Source organism: Balaenoptera borealis, assembly GCF_965194805.1.
Source record: "Balaenoptera borealis genome assembly, chromosome: 19".
NCBI lineage: Eukaryota > Metazoa > Chordata > Mammalia > Artiodactyla > Balaenopteridae > Balaenoptera > Balaenoptera borealis.
The window spans coordinates 23,162,671-23,182,900 of record NC_138878.1 but is presented as its reverse complement, the minus strand read 5'-3'; the positions used below and the strand labels follow the sequence as shown (position 1 = coordinate 23,182,900).

General features: G+C 37.6%; 1 protein-coding gene across 4 annotated transcripts in view; it reads right to left on the bottom strand.

Moving 5' to 3' along the window:
- CDH8 (cadherin 8) overlaps window positions 1-20,230 on the bottom strand; it is a 377,020-nt gene that overhangs the window by 129,936 nt on the left and 226,854 nt on the right. The window lies entirely within an intron of this gene.

Below are 20,230 nucleotides of genomic sequence, written 5' to 3'. Positions count from 1 at the left end.
GCACTCGCTGCAACTAGAGAGAGCCCGCACGCAGCAACAAAGACCCAACACAGCCAAAAATAAATAAATAAATAAATAAAATCTATTTTAAAAAGTTAATGCTACATTTAAAAAAAAGTCATAGGATTTGTATCTCCAGTATTAAAGTCTCCATTCTAATTTCTTAAAAAATATGCATCTGTTGGATTTGCTATTCCTTTGCAGATTTACTTAAGATGCATTAGACAAAAGACCTCATTGGAAAAGAGTAGAATATACTTTGGAGAGTCATCTTCCTACCACAATAAGAAGAAACTTCTTATTAACACAGTGCGAGTGGTATTTGAGAAAACAGGCCCCTTGGGTCATGTTAACGTCAACTCTAATGATGGACATTTTGGAAATAGACATTCTTATTCTAAAACAATGGGTATGTTTTAGAAACTGCATCACCCTTGATAACCAATATTCACAGATGCCCTATTTAAACTTTCCCATTTTATTCCAACAAATATCCTGGTTTTCTTCAATGCTAGTGTTCCTCTAACCTATGGTAGTATGTCTTAGAAATAAATCCTAAAGACTTCATCATTTTACTTTGTGGAGGTAAGGCTATGGATGCAAGGAAATTCCTACCTAGATGCTCAGCACTTTGGAGATCTAATTTAACCTACTGCACTCTGACCATGAACACAACTTTGTCACCAGTTCATTCAATCAAGAGTAGTTTGCAGAGGTCAGAAGTTAACATAAGATGTCACTGGTGCAGTGGTTGAGAATAGGTCAGAGTGGACAACTGGATATTACTGTGTTGGAAAATAGCACCCTTTCTGTATTGCTGCTACTGTTTATATTAAATTACAACTTTTACCTGAGTCATATGTTTACTCAATTATCACAGCCCAACTATTTACATTTCATACCAACATTTGGCACAAAATCCCATCTCTTGTGTGTATGTGTGTGTACATAAGACAGATTTTATTGTCAGCATACAAATATTATATATACTTATACATTCATTCATTCATTTATTCATTTAAGGCATCTCCTACTCCCTCTTTCCAATCTAACCCCCATACTACGCACCTACAGAGACCCTCTGTCCCTGCTGAATTTCTGTTTCTTGTTTGCAATAAAGAACATCAGACTGTGATGTTCTAATATCAAGAATATTTTAAGGATTTTCAGAACCAAGCTCCCAATATCAAGGAGTCTTTTTCACTCCCAATGACTTTGGTGCCACATTGGAAGGGTGCAGATTAAAGTCTGGAGTGTACACAGAAGATACACTGATTATCTTAATAATCAGATAAAGATAAATGTTTCTTTAAAAAAAGTTATTCTGGACTATATTATTTCTAACAATATTTGTGAAACCCCTGATGATTTTTCAAGAGAAAGACCCTTTTATTCCTAACTTCTCTGCTAGGCCAATTTATACATCCATCCTTAGTTTCTTCAACTGAAAAATGAGAACAATAAGACTGCCTTCTTTTAAAGTTTAAGGTAAATCTCAAATTAGGTAATACACTGTAAATTTCCTTTTGCTTTTTAAAAGTGGCTTTACATGGAGTATTTATCATTATTTGTAGAAGATACTCTGCCAAATATCTAGGTATTTTTAAACAACTATAACAAAATATTTGAAAGATTCTGCTATTTGGTATCCATGTGGAGAGACGTAATGTTGTAATATGACCTGCTGTTTTCACCCAAAGGATGAAGCAGATTCACCCACCACAGTCATCCTCAGATACTTTAATTTATTTAGGGTCATATATAGAAATCTCAGATTCCAAATCTGTTGGTTCAAATAACATCCCATTTTCTGAGTATGTGTTTTGTTTTATAGTTTTTTCCACTCATGCCTTGAAAAGATAGCATCATAAAGCAAGAATCTCATGTGTAAATTTCTGCAGCCACAGAACCAAAAATAGATTTTTTTTACAGTGAGTCCCAGATAAAATTTGATTCATGATTCTTTAATATTTACATAATATCTTTGGAGAAATTCTAATTTTCTCCCTGAGTCATCAAAATAATCATTCATAATTGAGAAGTCTAAATATGATATGATGCAAAAATATGAAAAAATTGAATGCAGTTTTAATTTAAGAGATTAAATGTAAAATTTTAATTTTTATTTAATTTCAATAAAGGCTTAGTGACTGCTTCTTTTGGTCAAGTATGATGCTTAATGCTTGAACAAAGCCTCCTCTCTCAGACACACTGGCTATGACTTTCTCATTATTTACAATGAAAAGCAGCAAGCTCTGTAATGAAGTAATGCTTACATTGCAGTGAGTAAGGGTCCCCAGATGTGCCTGCGAAAGGGAAGGTGTGGTCAGAGATGACACCAAGAGGAGGCAGCATCTGTTTGGGGACAGGAAAAATGAGTAGCATTTTTCCAGGCAGAATATGTAGGGAGAGCATCCTCAGCAGGAAGAAATGCATGGAGAAAATCTTGAGTTTGGGTTTGTTTAGGAAACTAGACAATTAAAGGACCAGACTAGGTGTGGTGAGAGCAAAGGTCTGACAGATGAGCAACCTATCATTTCTTTCCCATCCTTTCTTTCATTTTGTCTCTTCCATCCTTCTTTCCTTCACTCTTTATTGAATATCTCTCATGTACAAGGCATTGTGTTAGTTGCCAAGACAGACATGGCCTTGCTTGCTCTCATGTAACTGAGTCTATATCTGGAGAAAGACAATGAAAGGAAATAAGATTTTTTAAAGCTTACGGTGATGTATTCATGAAGAAGAAAAGAAAAGGGATGAGATGTATAGAATACTATTAAAATATGCCTATCAAAAGAAACAGCAAATATGAAAAGTCTGAGTTAGGAAGATATTCAGTATGTTTGAAGACTTTAACAAAGGATAGTATTGTAGAAGTTCAAGATTCAGTGGAAGGAGGGCATCAAGGAGTACATCAGGAAGGACCTTGGAAACTGTGCTGAGGAATTAATTTTTTCACTTGTAGGAGATGGGGAGCCACTTGAAAAAAATACAGCAGGAGAGTGATATGACCTAAACCACAGCCAGATTCCATAGAACTTTCTGTGATGTAGAAATGTGCTCTGTGCTGTCCAAGATGGTAACCACTAGCTCTACGTGGCTATTTAGCCCTTGAAATCTAGCTAGTGTGATTGAGGGACTGAAATTGTTATTGTATTTAATTTAAATTCATTTTTTGCATTCAAAGAGCCACATGTGGCTAGTGGCTACTGTATCAGCAGAGATCTAAACTGAGTTAGAGATCATTTTGGCACCTGTGTGGATATCAAATGGCGGGAGATGGGCAAATTGGGCTCTTTGTAACTGCTCACGTGAGAGATGATGGTGTTCGAGCTTAGGATCTGAAATAAACAGGACTTGGTGATTATTTGGATGTGGGAAGTAAAGGACATTAAGGAATCTTGAGGACACACCCTTATGGAAGGCTCATAACCTCTTCTATTAATCTACATTGCTTTCAAATTAGACATCGATTCTCTTTTGTCTTCTTTTAACCATATTTAATTAATCACCAAATACACCAAACTGGTTAAAAAATTCACATAAAGATTAGCAAACTATAATTAAATCTTTCCAGAAATGCAATCTGGAACTTACAGGAGCTATGTGGTATTTCTCTCTGGTATGTGCTTTTTATGATGGGAGATTAGGAGTTATGAGGATAAACTCTTTTACACCCATGATGACCCTGACCCTCACTGTTCGCCCTCAAGTGACAGGAATCCCAACCAACTCCCATGAATCTCTGTAGGCTCACAGTGACTTAAGGATGTCAGGGGAAATCTAGCAGTGAAGAGTATCCTTTAACTGCCTTAGATATCTTTTGGGGGCTGTCAATCATGCCAATAATGACTTTTCTCTATAAGAAAGGATATTCAAAGTTGAATGCTACATGGACAATAAAACAGAGATGGTGTGACACAGAAAAACACATCACTGTGTAGCAGTATGGGCCGTAGGACCATATGCAGAATTAAGATTTAATAATATATTCAATGTATTTATTGTGGCCTGCCTGATTTTCAGCCTTTCTGCTAAGCCCTGTATATTAATTTCTTAGTTAATCCTCTCTTTAAATTACTTGTGTAGCCCACCTAAAATATCATGACTCTCAGTGTTTGTAGTTGTAAAATGAAGATAATATACATTTTTCCCCAGTCATGAAGTTAGTGAGATAATAAATATAATATCCTGACCACAGTATCTGACACTTAATAAATTCTTAGTCAGTGTTGAATAGCTATCAGAAAGGTGGTGTTTGATTATACATTTGTCCCATTTTTGTCAAAACCATTTATTATATGGAAAAATAAGTGTTTACGGAAAACATGCACACGAAAAAATAATAAAAGAGTAGTGCACAGCTATATTGAAGCAGGTTTTTTGAAAATGTCATAAAGTTATATACACTTAGAAATTTTAATTGGACATTCAGGCTCAGTAAATGCAAAAGACATATGGTAAGTGCTGGGAATTAAGAGGTAAACAAGATGTGGCCTGTTAACTCTTAAGAACTAGAAATGCATTTATATTGAAATAGTTTGTTTGCTTGTCTATCACAACAGAAATAACACAAGCACACCATTTCAGTATTCAACCAGATGTAATCTTTCTAGGGGGACAAAAGTATTTAAGTTGACCATCCCAAACTTGACTTGGATCCTGAGGCCCATTTATAGGCACTTCAACTAAGCCTATTCCATTCCCCAGCAAACTGACTTCAAACACGCAGGAGAGAGCTAATAAACGTTTGATAGATGGATGGAAATGGCATTTCTCCATTTTTAACACATTCTCTTCTTAAATATGCAATATTATGTTTTCCTCTGCAACACTAAGTCAAATCTGACTGTCCTTTATCAAAAGCAAGGTTGTATAACATATTGTGTCAAATCGGAAGGTAGAAATATAAGGAAAAATAAAGGTTTGGTTGAAATGACTCCCATAAACATTTGAACATCAGACAAGAGTATCAATCTCCCTTTGTTGGGATGCAAAATAGGGGATTTATTTTGCTTTATGAGTGTAATAATGTTAGATAACACTGCTCAGCCTATACAATCAGCTTTGTTTCTCTCAGAATATAAACATTATTATTAAGTTTTGTACCCTAGAGGGAACAGAGACTTGAATCAGAAATAAATAAATAAATAAATAAAAACTTTTAAAATCCCAGATCAGCCCTTTAATTTTCTTCCTCTTTCAAGCTTCTTATGCTATTTTTCCATCTTAGATCACTTGTTTTAAAATAGTTTATCACTACATGCAGTTTGATAATTTTTTTAACATCTTTATTGGAGTATAATTGCTTTACAATGTTGTGTTAGTTTCTGCTTTATAACAAAGTAAATCAGCTATACATATACATATATCCCCATATCGCCTCCCTCTTGTGTCTCCCTCCCACCCTCCCTAATCCACCCCTCTAGGTGGTCACAAAGCACTGAGCTGATCTCCCTGCCCTACGTAGCTGCTTCCCATTAGCTATCTATTTTACATTTAGTAGTGTATATATGTCCATGCCACTCTCTCACTTTGTCCCAGCTTACCTTTCCCCCTCCCTGTGTCCTCAAGTCCATTCTCTACATCTGCATCTTTATTCCTGTCCTGCCCCTAGGTTCATCAGAACCTTTTTTTTTTCTTTAAGTTCCATATATATGTGTTACCATACGGTATTTCTTTTTTTCTTTCTGACGTACTCCACACTGTATGACAGACTCTAGGTCCATTCACCTCACTACAAAAAACTCAATTTCATTTCTTTTTATGGCTGAGTAATATTCCATTGTATATATGTGCCACATCTTCTTTATCCATTCATCTGTCGATGGACACCTAGGTTGCTTCCATGTCCTGGTATTGTAAATAGAGCTGCAATGAACATTGTGGTACATGACTCTTTTTGAATTATGGTTTTCTCAGGGTATATGCCCAGTAGTGGGATTGCTGGGTCATACGGTAGTTCTATTATTAGTTATTAAGAAACCTCCAGTGTTCTCCATAGTGGCTGTATCAATTTAATTCCCACCAACAGTGCAAGAGGATTCCCTTTACTCCACACCCTCTCCACCATTTATGGTTTGTAGATTTTTTGATGATGGCCATTCTGACCGGTGTGAGATGATACCTCATTGTAGTTTTGATTTGCACTTCTCTAATGATTAGTGATGTTGAGTATCCTTTCATGTGTTTGTTGGCAATCTGTATTATCTTCTTTGGAGAAATATCTATTTAGGTCTTCTGCCCATTTTTGTTTTTTTTGGTTTTTGTTTTTTTTTATTTTCACTTATTATTATTATTTTTTTAAACATCTTTATTGAAGTATAATTGCTTTACAATGGTGTGTTAGTTTCTGCTTTATAACAAAGTGAATCAGTTATACATATACATATGTTCCCATATCTCTTCCCTCTTGCATCTCCCTCCCTCCCACCCTCCTTCTGCCCATTTTTGAATTGGGTTGTTTGTTTTTTTGATATTGAGCTGCATGAGCTGCTTATATATTTTGGAGATTAATCCTTTGTCAGTTGCTTCATTTGCAAATACTTTCTCCCATTCTGAGGGTTGTCTTTTCGTTTTGTTTATGGTTTCCTTTGCTGTGCAAAAGCTTTGAAGTTTCATTAGGTTCCATTTGTTTATTTTTGTTTTTACTCTAGGAGGTGGGTCAAAAAGGATCTTGCTGTGATTTATGTCAAAGAATGTTCTTCCTATGTTTTCCTGTAAGAGTTTTATAGTGTCTGGCCTTCCATTTAGGTCTTTAATCCATTTTGAGTTTATTTTTGTGTATGGTGTTAGGGAGTATTCTAATTTCATTCTTTTTTTTTTTTTTTTTTTTAATAAATTTATTTATTTATTTTAGCTGTGTTGGGTCTTCATTTCTGTGTGAGGGCTTTCTCTAGTTGTGGGGAGCGGGGGCCACTCTTCATTGCGGTGTGCGGGCCGCTCACTATCGCGGCCTCTCTTGTTGCGGAGCACAGGCTCCAGACGTGCAGGCTCAGTAGTTGTGGCTCACGGGCCCAGTTGCAACCCCGGCATGTGGGATCTTCCCAGACCAGGGCTCGAACCCGTGTCCCCTGCATTGGCAGGCAGATTCTCAACCACTGCGCCACCAGGGAAGCCCTAATTTCATTCTTTTACATGTAGCTGTCCAGTTTTCCCAGCACCACTTATTGAAGAGGCTGTCTTTTCTCCACTGTATATGCTTGCCTCCTTTATCAAAGATAAGGTGACCATATGTGTGTGGGTTTATCTCTGGGCTTTCTATCCTGTTCCATTGATCTATATTTCTGTTTTTGTGTCAGTACAATACTGTCTTGATTACTGTAGCTTTGTAGTATAGTCTGAAGTCTGGGAGCCTGATTCCTCCAGCTCCATTTTTCTTTCTCAACATTGCTTTGGCTATTTGGGGTCTTTTCTGTTTCCATACAAATTGTGAAATTTTTTGTTCTAGCTCTGTGAAAAATGCCAGTGGTAGTTTGATAGGGATTGCATTGAATGTGTAGATTGCTTTGGGTAGTACAGTCATTTTCACAATTTTGATTCTTCCAATCCAAGAACAGGGTATATCTCTCCATCTGTTTGTATTGTCTTTAATTTCTTTCATCAGTGGCTTACAGTTTTATGAGTACAGGTCTTTTCCCTCCTTAGGTAGGTTTATTCCTAGGTATCTTATTCTTTGTTGCAATGGTAAATGGGAATGTTTCCTTAATTTCTCCTTCAGATTTTTCATCATTAGTGTATAGGAATGAAACAGATTTCTGTGCATTAATTTTGTATCCTACTACTTTACCAAATTCATTGATTAGCTTTAGTAGTTTTCTGGTAGCATCTTTAGGATTCTCTGTGTATAGTATCATGTCATCTGCAAACAGTGACAGCTTTTCTTCTTCTCTTCCGATTTGGATTCCTTTTATTTCTTTTTCTTCTCTGATAGCTGTGGCTAAAACTTCCAAAACTATGTTGAATAATAGTGGTGAGAGTGGGCAACCTTGTCTTGATCCTGCTTCAGCTTTTCTCCATTGAGAATGATGCTGGCTGTGGGTTTGTCATATGTGGCCTGTATTATGTTGAGGTAAGTTCCCTCTATGCCTACTTTCTGGAGAGTTTTTATCATAAATGGGTGCTGAATTCTGTCAAAAGATTTTGCTGCATCTATGGAGATTTTCATATGGTTTTTATCCTTCAATTTGTTAATATGATGTATCACATTGATTGTTTTGCCTATATTGAAGAATCCTTGCATTCCTGGGATAAACCCCACTTGATCATGGTGGATGATCCTTTTAATGTGCTGCTGGATTCCGTTTGGTAGTATTTTGTTGAGGATTTTTGCATCTATGTTCATCAGTGATATTGGTCTGTAGTTTTCTTTTTTTGACATCTTTGTCTGGTTTTGGTATCAACGTGATGGTGGCCTCATAGAATGAGTTTGGGACTGTTCCTTCCTCTGCTATATTTTGGAAGAGTTTGAGAAGGATAGGTGTTAGTTCTTCTCTAAATGTTTGATAGAATTTGCCTGTGAAGCTGTCTGGTCCTGGGCTTTTGTTTGTTGGAAGATTTTTAATCAATGTTTCAATTTCAGTGCTTGTGATTGGTCTATGTATATTTTCTATTTCTTCCTGGTTCAGTCTCGGCAGGTTGTGCTTTTCTAAGAATTTGTCCATTTCTTCCAGGTTGTCCATTTTATTGGCATGTAGTTGCTTGTAGTAAGCCCTTATGATTCTTCGTATTTCTGCAGGGTGAGTTGTTACTTCTCCTTCTTCATTTCTAACTCTGCTGATTTGAGTCTTCTCCTTTTTCTTCTTGATGAGTATGGCTAATGGTTTATCAATTTTGTTTACTGTCTCAAAGAACCAGCTTTTCGTTTTCTTGATCTTTGTTATTGTTTTCTTCATTTCCTTTTCATTTATTTCTGATCTGATCTTTATGATTTCTTTCCTTCTGCTAACTTTGGTTTTTTTTGGTTCTTCTTTCTCTAATTGTTTTAGGTGTAAGATTAGGTTGTTCATTTGAGATGTTTCTTGTTTCTTGAGGTAGGATTGTATTGCTATAAACTTCCCTCTTAGAACTGCTTTTGCTACATCCCATAGGTTTTGGGTCGTCGTGTTTTCATTGTCATTTGTTTCTAGGTATTTTTTGATTTCCTGTTTGATTTCTTCAGTGATATCTTGGTTATTTAGTAGCATATTGTTTAGCTTCCATTTGTTTTTATTTTTTTTAAGTTTTTTTTCCCCGTAATTGCTACCTTGTCTCATAGTGTGGTCAGAAAAGATACTTGATACAATTTGTTTTCTTAAATGTACCAAGGCTTAATTTGTGAACCAAGATATGATCCTGGAGAATGTTCCATAAGCAGTTGAGAAGAAAGTGTATTCTGTTGTTTTTGGATGGAATGTCCTATAAATATCAATTAAGTCCATCTTGTTTAATGTGTTATTTAAAGCTTGTGTTTCCTTATTTATTTTCATTTTGGATGATTTGTCCATTGGTGAAAGTGGGGTGTTAAAGTCCCCTACTATTTTTGTGTGACTGTCGATTTCCCCTTTTATGGCTGTTAGCATTTGCCTTATGTAGTGAGGTTCTCCTATGTTGTGTGCAAAAATATTTACAATTGTTATATCTTCTTCTTGGATTGATCCCTTGATCATTATGTAGTGTCCTTCTTTGTCTCTTTTAATAGTCTTTATTTTAAAGTCTATTTTGGCTGATATGAGAATTGCTACTCCAGCTTTCTTTTGATTTCCATTTGCATGGAATATCATTTTCCATCTTTCAGTCTCTGTGTGTCGTTAGGTCTGATATGGGTCTCTTGTAGACAGCATATATATGGTCTTGTTCTTGTATCTATTCAGCCAGTCTATTTCTTTTGGTTGGAGCATTTAATCCATTTACATTTAAGGTAATTATCGATATGTATGTTCCTATTACCATTTTCTTAATTGTTTTGGGTTTGTTTTAGTAGGTCTTTTCCTTCTCTTGTGTTTCCTGCCCAAAGATGTTCCTTTAGCATTTGTTGTAAAGCTGGTTTGGTTGTGGTGAATTCTCTTAGCTTTTACTTGTCTGTAAAGGTTTTAATTGCTCCATAGAATCTGAATGAGATCCTTGCTGGGTAGAGTAATCTTGGTTGTAGGTTTTTCCCTTTCACCACTTAAATATGTCCTGCCACTCCCTTCTGGCTTGCAGAGTTTCTGCTGAAAGATCAGCTGTTAACCTTATGGTGGTTCCCTTGTATGTCATTTGTTGCTTTTCCCTTGCTGCTTTTAATATTTTTTTCTTTTTATTTAATTTTTGATATCGTGATTAATATGTGCCTTGGCATGTTTCTCCTCGTATTTGTCCTGTATAGGACTCTCTGCACTTTCTGGACTTGATTGACTATTTCTTTTCCCATGGTAGGGAAGTTTTCAACTATAATCTCTTCGAATGTTTTCTCAGACCCCTTCTTTTTCTCTTTTTCTTCTGACACCCCTATAATTTGAATGTTGGTGCATTTAATATTGTCCCAGAGGTCTCTGAGACTGTCCTCAATTCTTCTCATTCTTTTTTCTTTATTCTGCTCTGTGGTAGCTATTTCCACTATTTTGTCTTCCAGGTCACTTATCTGTTCTCCTTCCTCATTTATTCTGCTACTGATTCCTTCTAGAGAATTTTTCATTTCAGTTATTGTGTTGTTCATCCTTGTTTGTTTGCTCTTTAGTTCTTCTAGGTCCTTGTTAAACATTTCTTGTATTTTCTCCATTCTATTTCCAAGATTTTGGATCATCTTTACTATCATTACTCTGAATTCTTTTTCAGGTAGACTGCCTATTTCCTCTTCATTTGTTTGGTCTGATGGGTTTTTACCTTGCTCCTTCATTTGTTGCTTATTTTTCTGTCTTCCCATTTTGCTTAACTTACTGTGTTTGGGGTCTCATTTTCTCAGGCTGCAGGTTCATAGTTCCCATTGTTTTTGGTGTCTGCTCCCAGTGGGTAAGGTTGGTTCAGTGGCTTGTGTAGGTTTCCTGGTGGAGGGCACTGGTGCCTGTGTTCTGGTGGGTGGGGCTGGATCTTGTCTTTCTGGTGGGCAGGGCTGCGTCCAGTGTTGTGTTTCGGGATGTCTGTGAACTTAGTATGATTTTAAGCTGCGTCTCTGTTAATGTGTGGGGTTGTGTTCCTGTCTTGCTAGTTGTTTGGCATGGGGCATCCAGCACTGGAGCTTGGTGGCTGTTGGGTGGAGCTGTCTTAGCATTGAGATGGAGATCGCTGGGAGAGCTCTCGCCGATTGATATTACTTGGGTCTCGGTGGTCTCTGGTGGTTCCGTGTCCTGATCTTGGCTCTCCCACCACAGAGGTTCAGGCCTGACACCAGGCCCGAGCACCAAGACCCTGTCAGCCACATAGTTCAGGCAGCCATCCTGTCATGGAGTTGCCTGAGGGCTGGGCATCCTGTCGGTGGCTCCTCTCCTTGGGTCCCGGAGATGCCTGAGGGGTGGCCTCCTGTCAGGGGCTTCCCAGTCAGGTGCAGTCACCTGAGGGCCAGGCGTTGGGTCTGAGTCATGCAGGGCGCTGGGCGCTAGCCTTCTCTGCTCCAGGGCGCAGTGTTGGGGGATTCGGCCAGCGTCTGAGACCCAAGTTACGGCTTCCATCAGGTTTATATCTGAGCCCCAGGTTTACGACTTCAAGATTCTCCAAACTTTTTTTCTTTTCCTCTGTGCTCAGTCTAGTTCCACTTGCTCATAGGGGGACTGCATTCAGAGGCCTCTCCTCCTGCACTTCAGACCAGAGTTTCTCATCAGTTTGATAATTTTTGATTATTGTTAGTCAGGTTTACCATACCACACTGGTAACATTTCAGCTAAATCAATTTGCCGCTTTAGCATTTGCATCTAAAAATGTAGAACAAATATATATTTGCCTAAGAGAAGACACTGTAGTTTGGAGGTAACATGTGAGTTTGGAGCTAGATGACTAGCAGTGTGAAGTTGGGCAAATTACTACATCAGTAAAGAGGTTCTGTGCACTTATCCGTGATGGACATACTCGGGGCAGATGTCCCTTTAAGGAAGGATGCCAGAGCTGTAGGATGAGCAGTCAGGGGAGACCCTCTAGATAGCAGGTCCTTAGAATCTGCCTCTTTTTCAGAAATTGTCCTCTCCAGGAGTTACCTGGAGATTAAGCCAGCAGAGGGATAAAGGCCCTACCATTCCGGCAGGACACAGGACTCCTCTGATGATCAACACTCATCCCACTGGGTTGGGCCAAGGCTTTGCTGGGATCGCACTGCAGTTTTACTGCTCCCCAAGTCTGCCTGCTTCTGTCCCCTTCCAGTCACAGGTGCTGCTCTCTAACAAACAGCTTGCACTTCAAACTCCATCTACTTCCCAGGAGAACAACCTGCAACCGACGTGTTTAATGGGGATAAGAATATAGGTAATTCATAGAGTTCATGTCATACAGTGTAAATGAGACATATGTGAAGGGCACTGTGCTAAAACACTAAATAGGCATGACTGAAGATCCACAAAAAATTTCCAGTATTACTCATTAAACATCTACTCTTGTATTGGAGAATGCATGTTAGAGTTTGTTGAACATACTCCAGCAAGTCTGTTCCAAGTGAAATTCTATTTCATGCCACTTCATGCTTTCAGAGAGAGAAATGTTGCTGTGCAAGTCAGAGGTTTTGCCAAGGCATTGAAGTGCAGAGACCAGAGTCTGGCTAAGGCAATCACCAGCCTCAGTTCTAAAAACCCTGTACCGTAGTCATCACTGAGGCCTGGAGAACAGAAGGGGCAGGTAGAAAAATAGGGTATTATGAGAAATTCATGCAAGAAACAAATATATTCCCCAGTCCAAGAGAGTAAGCATCTCAGTCTTTTTCAGGATGTCCTTTCACAGTGTGTATGGTAGTTATGGTGATTTTCCCTAAAGCTACACTAAATGAAGCCAGATTTTTCTGGCTGACTCAATGTAAGTGCACACTGTCAGGTGCCCCATGAGAACTAACGTCCCAAGGGTTCTAAGGCAAGCGTGGGGGACATCAACCCCATCATATACAGCTGGATTCTAATAAAGGAATTTCTTTGACTACTCCAAGTTTAAAAAATATTTTTAAAATCTTACCTTTAGGGAGTTTCCTAGACAGAATAAGATCCTGGAATTATGTGAGAACCAACTATTCAAATTACTGATGAAAATCCAAGCTCTTACCAGTCTATTGTAGGAGATGACAAACTCTTTGGTAAAGTAAATATCTTAGGCTTTGCAGGTCATACTGTCTCTGTCACAACTATTCCACTGCAGAGTGGCTGTGTTCCAATAAAACTTTATTTTTTGAAAATGTGGGAGGCCAGATTCTGCACACAGGCTGTAGTTTGCTAACTTCTGGCCTCATGCAATAGACTTAAAGTATTCACTAGTCATGGGTCCTCCCTTAAGTAGGTTCTATGGAAAGGAAAAGGGGGCAACGTATATCCTACTACACAAATAGGAATAAGTGTCATGATGTTTGCGATGCTCTGAAATGCTTGATGCATTAGAATCTAGAGCACAGACCAGCATAGAAGCCTGAATGTCCTTTACATCAAATGTTTCAGATTCTCTGAAAAATTACAGAAAGTTCAAAGACTAAATCTCTCCCTCTTAAAGAGTGCAAAGCCCCTGAGCCAAGTAACTCATCTATGAAATCCTAGTGCAAAGAAGCTCGAGTTCAAATTGATCTGGCTGCCCTGTCTTTTGTCCCAGTGATGTTCCTTAGAGCACAGCTAGGGAGATGCTTGGAGAAGGGCAGTGTATATTCTAGTTTCCAAATTTAACAGGAATAAATGCACTTTTATATTATAAAAACTATTTTGCTGTGGCAAATTTATAGGAAGATACAATGTTGAGCCAACTGCAAGGAAAGATGCTGTTTAGAGCCACTAATAATGAAATAAACCCCTTAGTTATGAATCAGTTATGTATTTCACTGAACTCCAACTGTTTCTTTCTCACTGTTTAATTTCATTCTAGCTTTTGTTATTATGCCTAAAGAAACCATTTTAACATTTTCTCCCATGCACTTCAAGTATCAAAAATTCCATCTACAAGTTTTCAACTTTTGCCTCTAATTGCTCTACTGGTTGCTCTAACTGCTTTAATAAATAATATTATCTGAGTTCTGCTAGTCCCAGAATTCTAAAGTCCCCGCATCACATATTATTTATTATTCCTTTAAGGGAAAAAAAGAGTCTTTTTTCTACCTAAAGCTTCTCTTTATAGTGAGAGAGAAAGAGGAGGGAGGAAGGGAGGGAGGGAATAAAAAATGAGAGAAAATTATATACATACAGTCCACCCTCCAGATTAATACTAGGTTCTCTAGAGTGTGAGATATTTCCACTTTAACATCACTGGATATCTGTGGTTGTTTCTATTGCAATTCCTTAGACGACTAGAAAACCTCTTCCTCTATGTGACCCTAAAGTTCCATAATCTAGTTTTGTTTATCATTTTCAGATAGCCTTAAAGGTTAGTTAGATAAATGTGAAAGACTTGAATTTAACATGGCTATTTAACCAGCCTCCTTACTATAGAACAAGGTCCATGAGGGCAGAGGATCTGACTTTATAGAAATTCCTTAGGAAACCACAGATTAGATAGATATAGATATAGATATAAATATATAGATATGGATATAGACAAGTCATATGTGCCACAGAATATAATATATAGTATATATAACATGTGTTATATATATATATATATAGAGAGAGAGAGAGAGAGAGAGTGTGTAATGTGAATGAATGGCCATGTGACTAAATGAATATATGACTTAATTAATATTAATCACGATTAGCTGAATTAGCAGTACAGTGAGTGTTTTGGGAAAATGACTTGGAAAAGCTGGTACTGTTGAATTGGGAGAGAATCAAATTTTAACTGGCTAAGAGTGTGCAGGAACTAAGTGACCAAGTTTTAATTGTTTTAAAAAGACTTAGTCCATGTACTAGACCCATGTACACTGTTGGTAGGAATGCAAAGTGGTGCAGCAGCTATGGAAAACAGTATGAAAGTTCCTAAAAAAATTAAAATAGAACTACCATATAATTCAGCAATCTCACTTCAGGGCATTTATTCAAACTAACTGAAATCATATTAGCAGTCCTACGTTCACTGCAGCATTATTCACAATAGCCAAGATGTGGAAACAACCTAAATGTCCATCGACAGATGAATGGATAAAGAAAATGTGGTGTATAGACAGAATGGAGTATTATTCAGCCTTAAAAAGAAGAAAATTCTGTAATGTGCAGCAACATCGATGAGCCTGGAGGACATTTTGCTAAGTACAAGAAACCAGTCACAGAAGGATATTATAGCATGATTCCACTTATATGAGGTATCTAAAATAGTCAGCCATGGAAGCACAGAATGGTGGTTGCCAGGGGCTGGGAGAAGGGAGGAATGAGAAGTTGCTAATCAATGGCTATAAAGTTTCAGTTACGCAAGACAAATACGTTTTAGGGATGTGCTGTATAACATTGTGCTTGCAGTTAACAATACTGTGCTGTACACTTAAAAATCTGTTAAAAGGGTAGATCTCATGTAAAGTGTTCTTATCACAATTAAAAACAACAACAACAAAAAGACAAGGTCTCTTGGGAGTTATTGCAAGATTGAGGAGAGAGTCAATCGATACACAGTTTACTCACCAAACAATTGCCAGCTTTTCTACAGTATGAAACATTTCCACTGTAGCATCATTGGACATCAGGACTATAAGAAGTGTTTTCAGGAAAAGAGCTCATTAACAGCAAGCCTGGTAACTGAGGCGAATTATAAAAATGCCAGAATACAAGTAGGAAAAAGAAAAAAGCAGTGTCTTGTGTTGAGTGGGCACTTATATTCAAGAGAGGAATCAGGGCAACAGAGCACTGTGGCCGCCGTGGTCATGTGTCAGCCTGCTTTGCCTGCTGAATGGCCATCATTCCCACTTTTAATTTAAGCAGCTCATGTAGTCTTACTCACGGAGAATGCTTTGCAGAAAATAAATAGGAAGCAACTATGTAAAAAAACAGTCACATGCCACTCAAAGCCATGGTGAAATCAAATACACACTTGACATGACTTTATTGAGAGGAAAAAAATGAGCCATAGCAGGTTTACATGAAAGCACTGACCTGTATTTAACACCTACTCTGTGCTAGGAACTTTTACCTTAAGGACAAACAATTTGCTCCCTCAAATGCCATTTCAGAGTGTCTATCACAAAGTACCGACTCAGTAAACATTAGCTGTCATCATCCTACACCTCATGCAAAATACCAGAACATAGCAAAGCATGCATAGACATAGTGGTCAGTGGTAAGAAGAAACCTGGGTTTAAACCCTGGCCCCACACCCCCTGCTATGTCAACATGCACAGGAAGCATCTTTTCAGAGCCTCAGTCTCCTTCTCCATAACGCTGGAATCATACTGACTACTTCATAGGTGTCTTTTGTGAGAATTAAGTGAAATGATACATAATAGAAACTTAGCACAATGTCTGATTCATCAAATAACAATAACATTGTTTTTCCCTTTACCTCCTAATCACAGTTTGGTTCACAACCGATAGTAACAAACCCATACAAAGGGGCTAGACTGATGAGAAAGGAACACTCCACCCATACTCTGGTTAATTCCACAGACCTGATATATGTATGCTCCTTTTTTCCTGGTATGCATCCTGGACTGAATGAGACCATTTAGAGAATGAATAGTTTATTATTTCAATTAATAATTCAATTCCTGCTAATTCAATGCAGTCTTGTTTATAATAGCCAAGATACGGAAACAACCTAAGTGTCCATCTACAGATGAATGGATAAAGAAGATGTCATACAAACATGTACATGCACACAATGGAATATTACTCAGTCATAAAAAAAAGAATGAAATCCTGCCATTTGTGAAAACATAGACCTTGAAGGTATTATGCTTAGTGAAATAAGTCAGACAGAGAAAGACAAATACTGTATGATTTTACTCATATGTGTCATCTGAGACAAACTAATGAACAAACAAAATAAAATAAAAACAAATTCATAAATACAGAGAATAGATTAGTAGCTACCAAGAAGGGAACAGGGTTGAGGTGGTGAAATGGATGAAGGGGATCTGCTGTATGGTGATGGACGGTGACTAGACTTGTGGTGGTGCTCTCTCTGTAGTGTATGCAGATGTTGAACTATAATGCTGTATACCTGAAAATTATAAAATTAAAAATAAACAAACACATAAAAGAAGATTTTGAGGGAAAAAATTGGTCCTGCTATGCCATCACAATACGTAGAGACACAGTCTGAGTCACAGAGATCATAGGGAAAGAAAGGGAGTGTGACAAAGGAACAGAAAGCAGGTATTGCACTGCCAGAAAAAAAAAAAAAAAATGTAGGAACCACAGTTCCATTCTCAACTATTTGTATGACAATGGGCAAGTTAGTCTTTTCATCCTCGGTTTCCTCATCTGTTAAATGAGTATACGTATTATCTCATAAAGGTGTTAGGAAATGAACTGAATACATTAAGCAAATCCCTGCCACATAGTAAGCACTCACTAGTAACAATATTCATCACAGTAGCAAGGGCAAATTAGACTAAATGATGCTAATTAGACTATTTAGCATGTAACTATTAAATAAAAAATAACAGGTAATTCTGCACAGTCAGCAACCTTGAGTAGAAGAATCTCTGCTAAAATGAGTACTAGGATTTTATTTTTATTTTATTATTTATTTTTATTTCTTTATTTATTTGGAGCAGAGAAAGGTTTACTGCAAGGTGAAATGAGTACTAGGTTTTTAATTTGCATTTAAGATATGAAATTTATGGTGGCTTTATTAGTTGGTAGTGTTAATAGCTCCAAAGATGATATTATCCCAAAATACAGATGAGGAAGCTGAGTCTCAGAGAATTCCAAGAGACCAGCTGTCTGACTGGGAAGTAGGAGTGACAGGATTTGAAATGTAGCCTGCTGTAGTTTCAAGATATGGCATCTTTTAAATAATTTACACAATCGTATTCTGTATTACTGAGAAGCATACGGTATTGAAGAAAGCAGCACATGCTTAATTAATGTTCCTGGAAGGGAGACGGTAAGACCATGAATTTTGCCTCTGTATCACTGTCTGTTTGCCCTGATGGGCTTATACAGACATAGATATAGATACAGATATGTTTATAGACATAGAAATAGGTTTAGTTATAAGAATTTTAAAATACATGATATTTTCAGCTTGACAATGTGCTCTCAAAAGAAGCTGAGTCTTAGAGGAAGTTGACCAACCAATTAATGACTGCATGTTTTAACATGGCAGATGCCACAATAAATGCCTATTTCTTGCTGGATGGCAAAGTAAACATTCCCCTAAAAGATGTGTACATTCTTGTTAGCATATAAAATACAACAGCCCTAAAGAGAAAATCATGCTTTGTTATTTGTTACTTGATAATTCCCTGAATATCTGTGTCCTCTAGTTCTGTTTAAAAAGGTTAAATGGCTCTAAATCTGTCTGCTAGACTTATAAGGAACTATGCACTGCTCTGGCTAGTCAGGAAATTTAATTTTCTACACAAATTAACCAATTGTGCATCGACAGAGGAAAGCTGCTCTCCATAACCCAGTTGGGGGGACAGGGATTAGGGGAGGGACAACTGCAAAAATGCAGAACAGATACTGAAAAATGCAGTTGGTGATTCTTACACTCTAGATTCATTCCTATGGTGCCAGTCCACCTCCAGTCAGAATGGTGTGGGGCTCACTTTCTGAATAATGCATCAAAACCCTGTTGTAAATGATTTGAAACAGTAATCGCCCCTTCTTCGGGTGAAACCATATATGCCAAGGAACTAGCACTTGCCTGACATCTATCAGAGCTAGAGTATGCCTGTGTCATCAAATGGTACTTTATCTGTCCATCTCTTCCTGGTAACACAGCTCCAGACACCCTTTAGTTTGCCTGGAAACAAAATGCTTCCAGGTTGGGCAGTTGTTGCTAAGCAGCCTCAAGCTTCTTCTTCACCTGCCTTTTATGCCACTGACAATTATAAAAAATAACAATAGCAATAACAATCAACTACAATGATAATCATCACTTGATTCCCTGTGAGCTGGAATGATTATCAGCATATCTCCATTTTTACATCAGTCAATGGATAGATTATAAAATGGGCAAAAACATGTGGGGAGCTATGAACCTGGATGTTTACCCACTTCTAACCAATTTGAGGTTAGTATCACTTTCACTTTGGTATCAAAAGTTACTCAAACTTCATCTCCAGCTGATGAAGAACATGTTTCTACACAGGAAGTCTGTTCCTGCTGGTACTATAGATTCCATGTTTGGGGTGTACATGGGATTGCCCTGATATCTGAACCCCTATTTGCCCTGAGGGTCCTCAGCTTGGCATGCTCCTGGCCCCCTATGGGTTCTTTGCTGACAAGAGTAGAAATCTTGACAAATCAAATGCTAAACTGACCCCATGGCTGGTCTCTCGGTTAGACCAATCTTGTTTACTTTCTTCATATTCTTTCTTATGCTTGAAGATGTGAAGAAAGTGGCAATTGCTCTGTTCTGTGTTCTTTGGCGTAACAGTGGAAAACGGGGCAGATTCATTCATTCAACAAGTACTACTGTCTCTATTTATATTAGAATTTCAGTATAAAGCCATTTCACAACTTCACTATTTAGTCAAAAAATGGATGCCCATGTAAATTTATTTTTCTGGATACTTCCTGCCCTTGTATTCAATACTTGTCCCTTTGATAGATATGATTTTCTTAGCCAAATAGAGGCCATTCTGTGTGTCCACAACTTGTTGAGTTCCTTTAGAACAGAGAATGGGCCACTGACGGTTCCTCAAATCCCCTTCTTAGAGGTTGAGCTCTTTTGAAGAAAGGATTTTTTTTTTATATCCTTATGAGATACACTCTATTATCCTGAATTTAGAAATGACTTGTGTTAAAAACAACTTTTCCGGACCTGAAAATAATTCTTTTTTTGCCCAAACTCAAATTATTTGGGGCACTGATTATTCTGCTGGGTTTCACCTCCAGCCTCATAGTTTCAGCACCCTTGGGAGTATTGGGAGTTTAATACATAAAAAAGAAGTGAATAAGTAAAGCTTTCAGAAAGCTCACTTGTCTCGAGTTTCCCTGAATAAAGTAATTAGAAAGATATCTGCCGTAGGTCCCTGTAACTTACAAATTGAATGACTTGGATATAAGCTGAC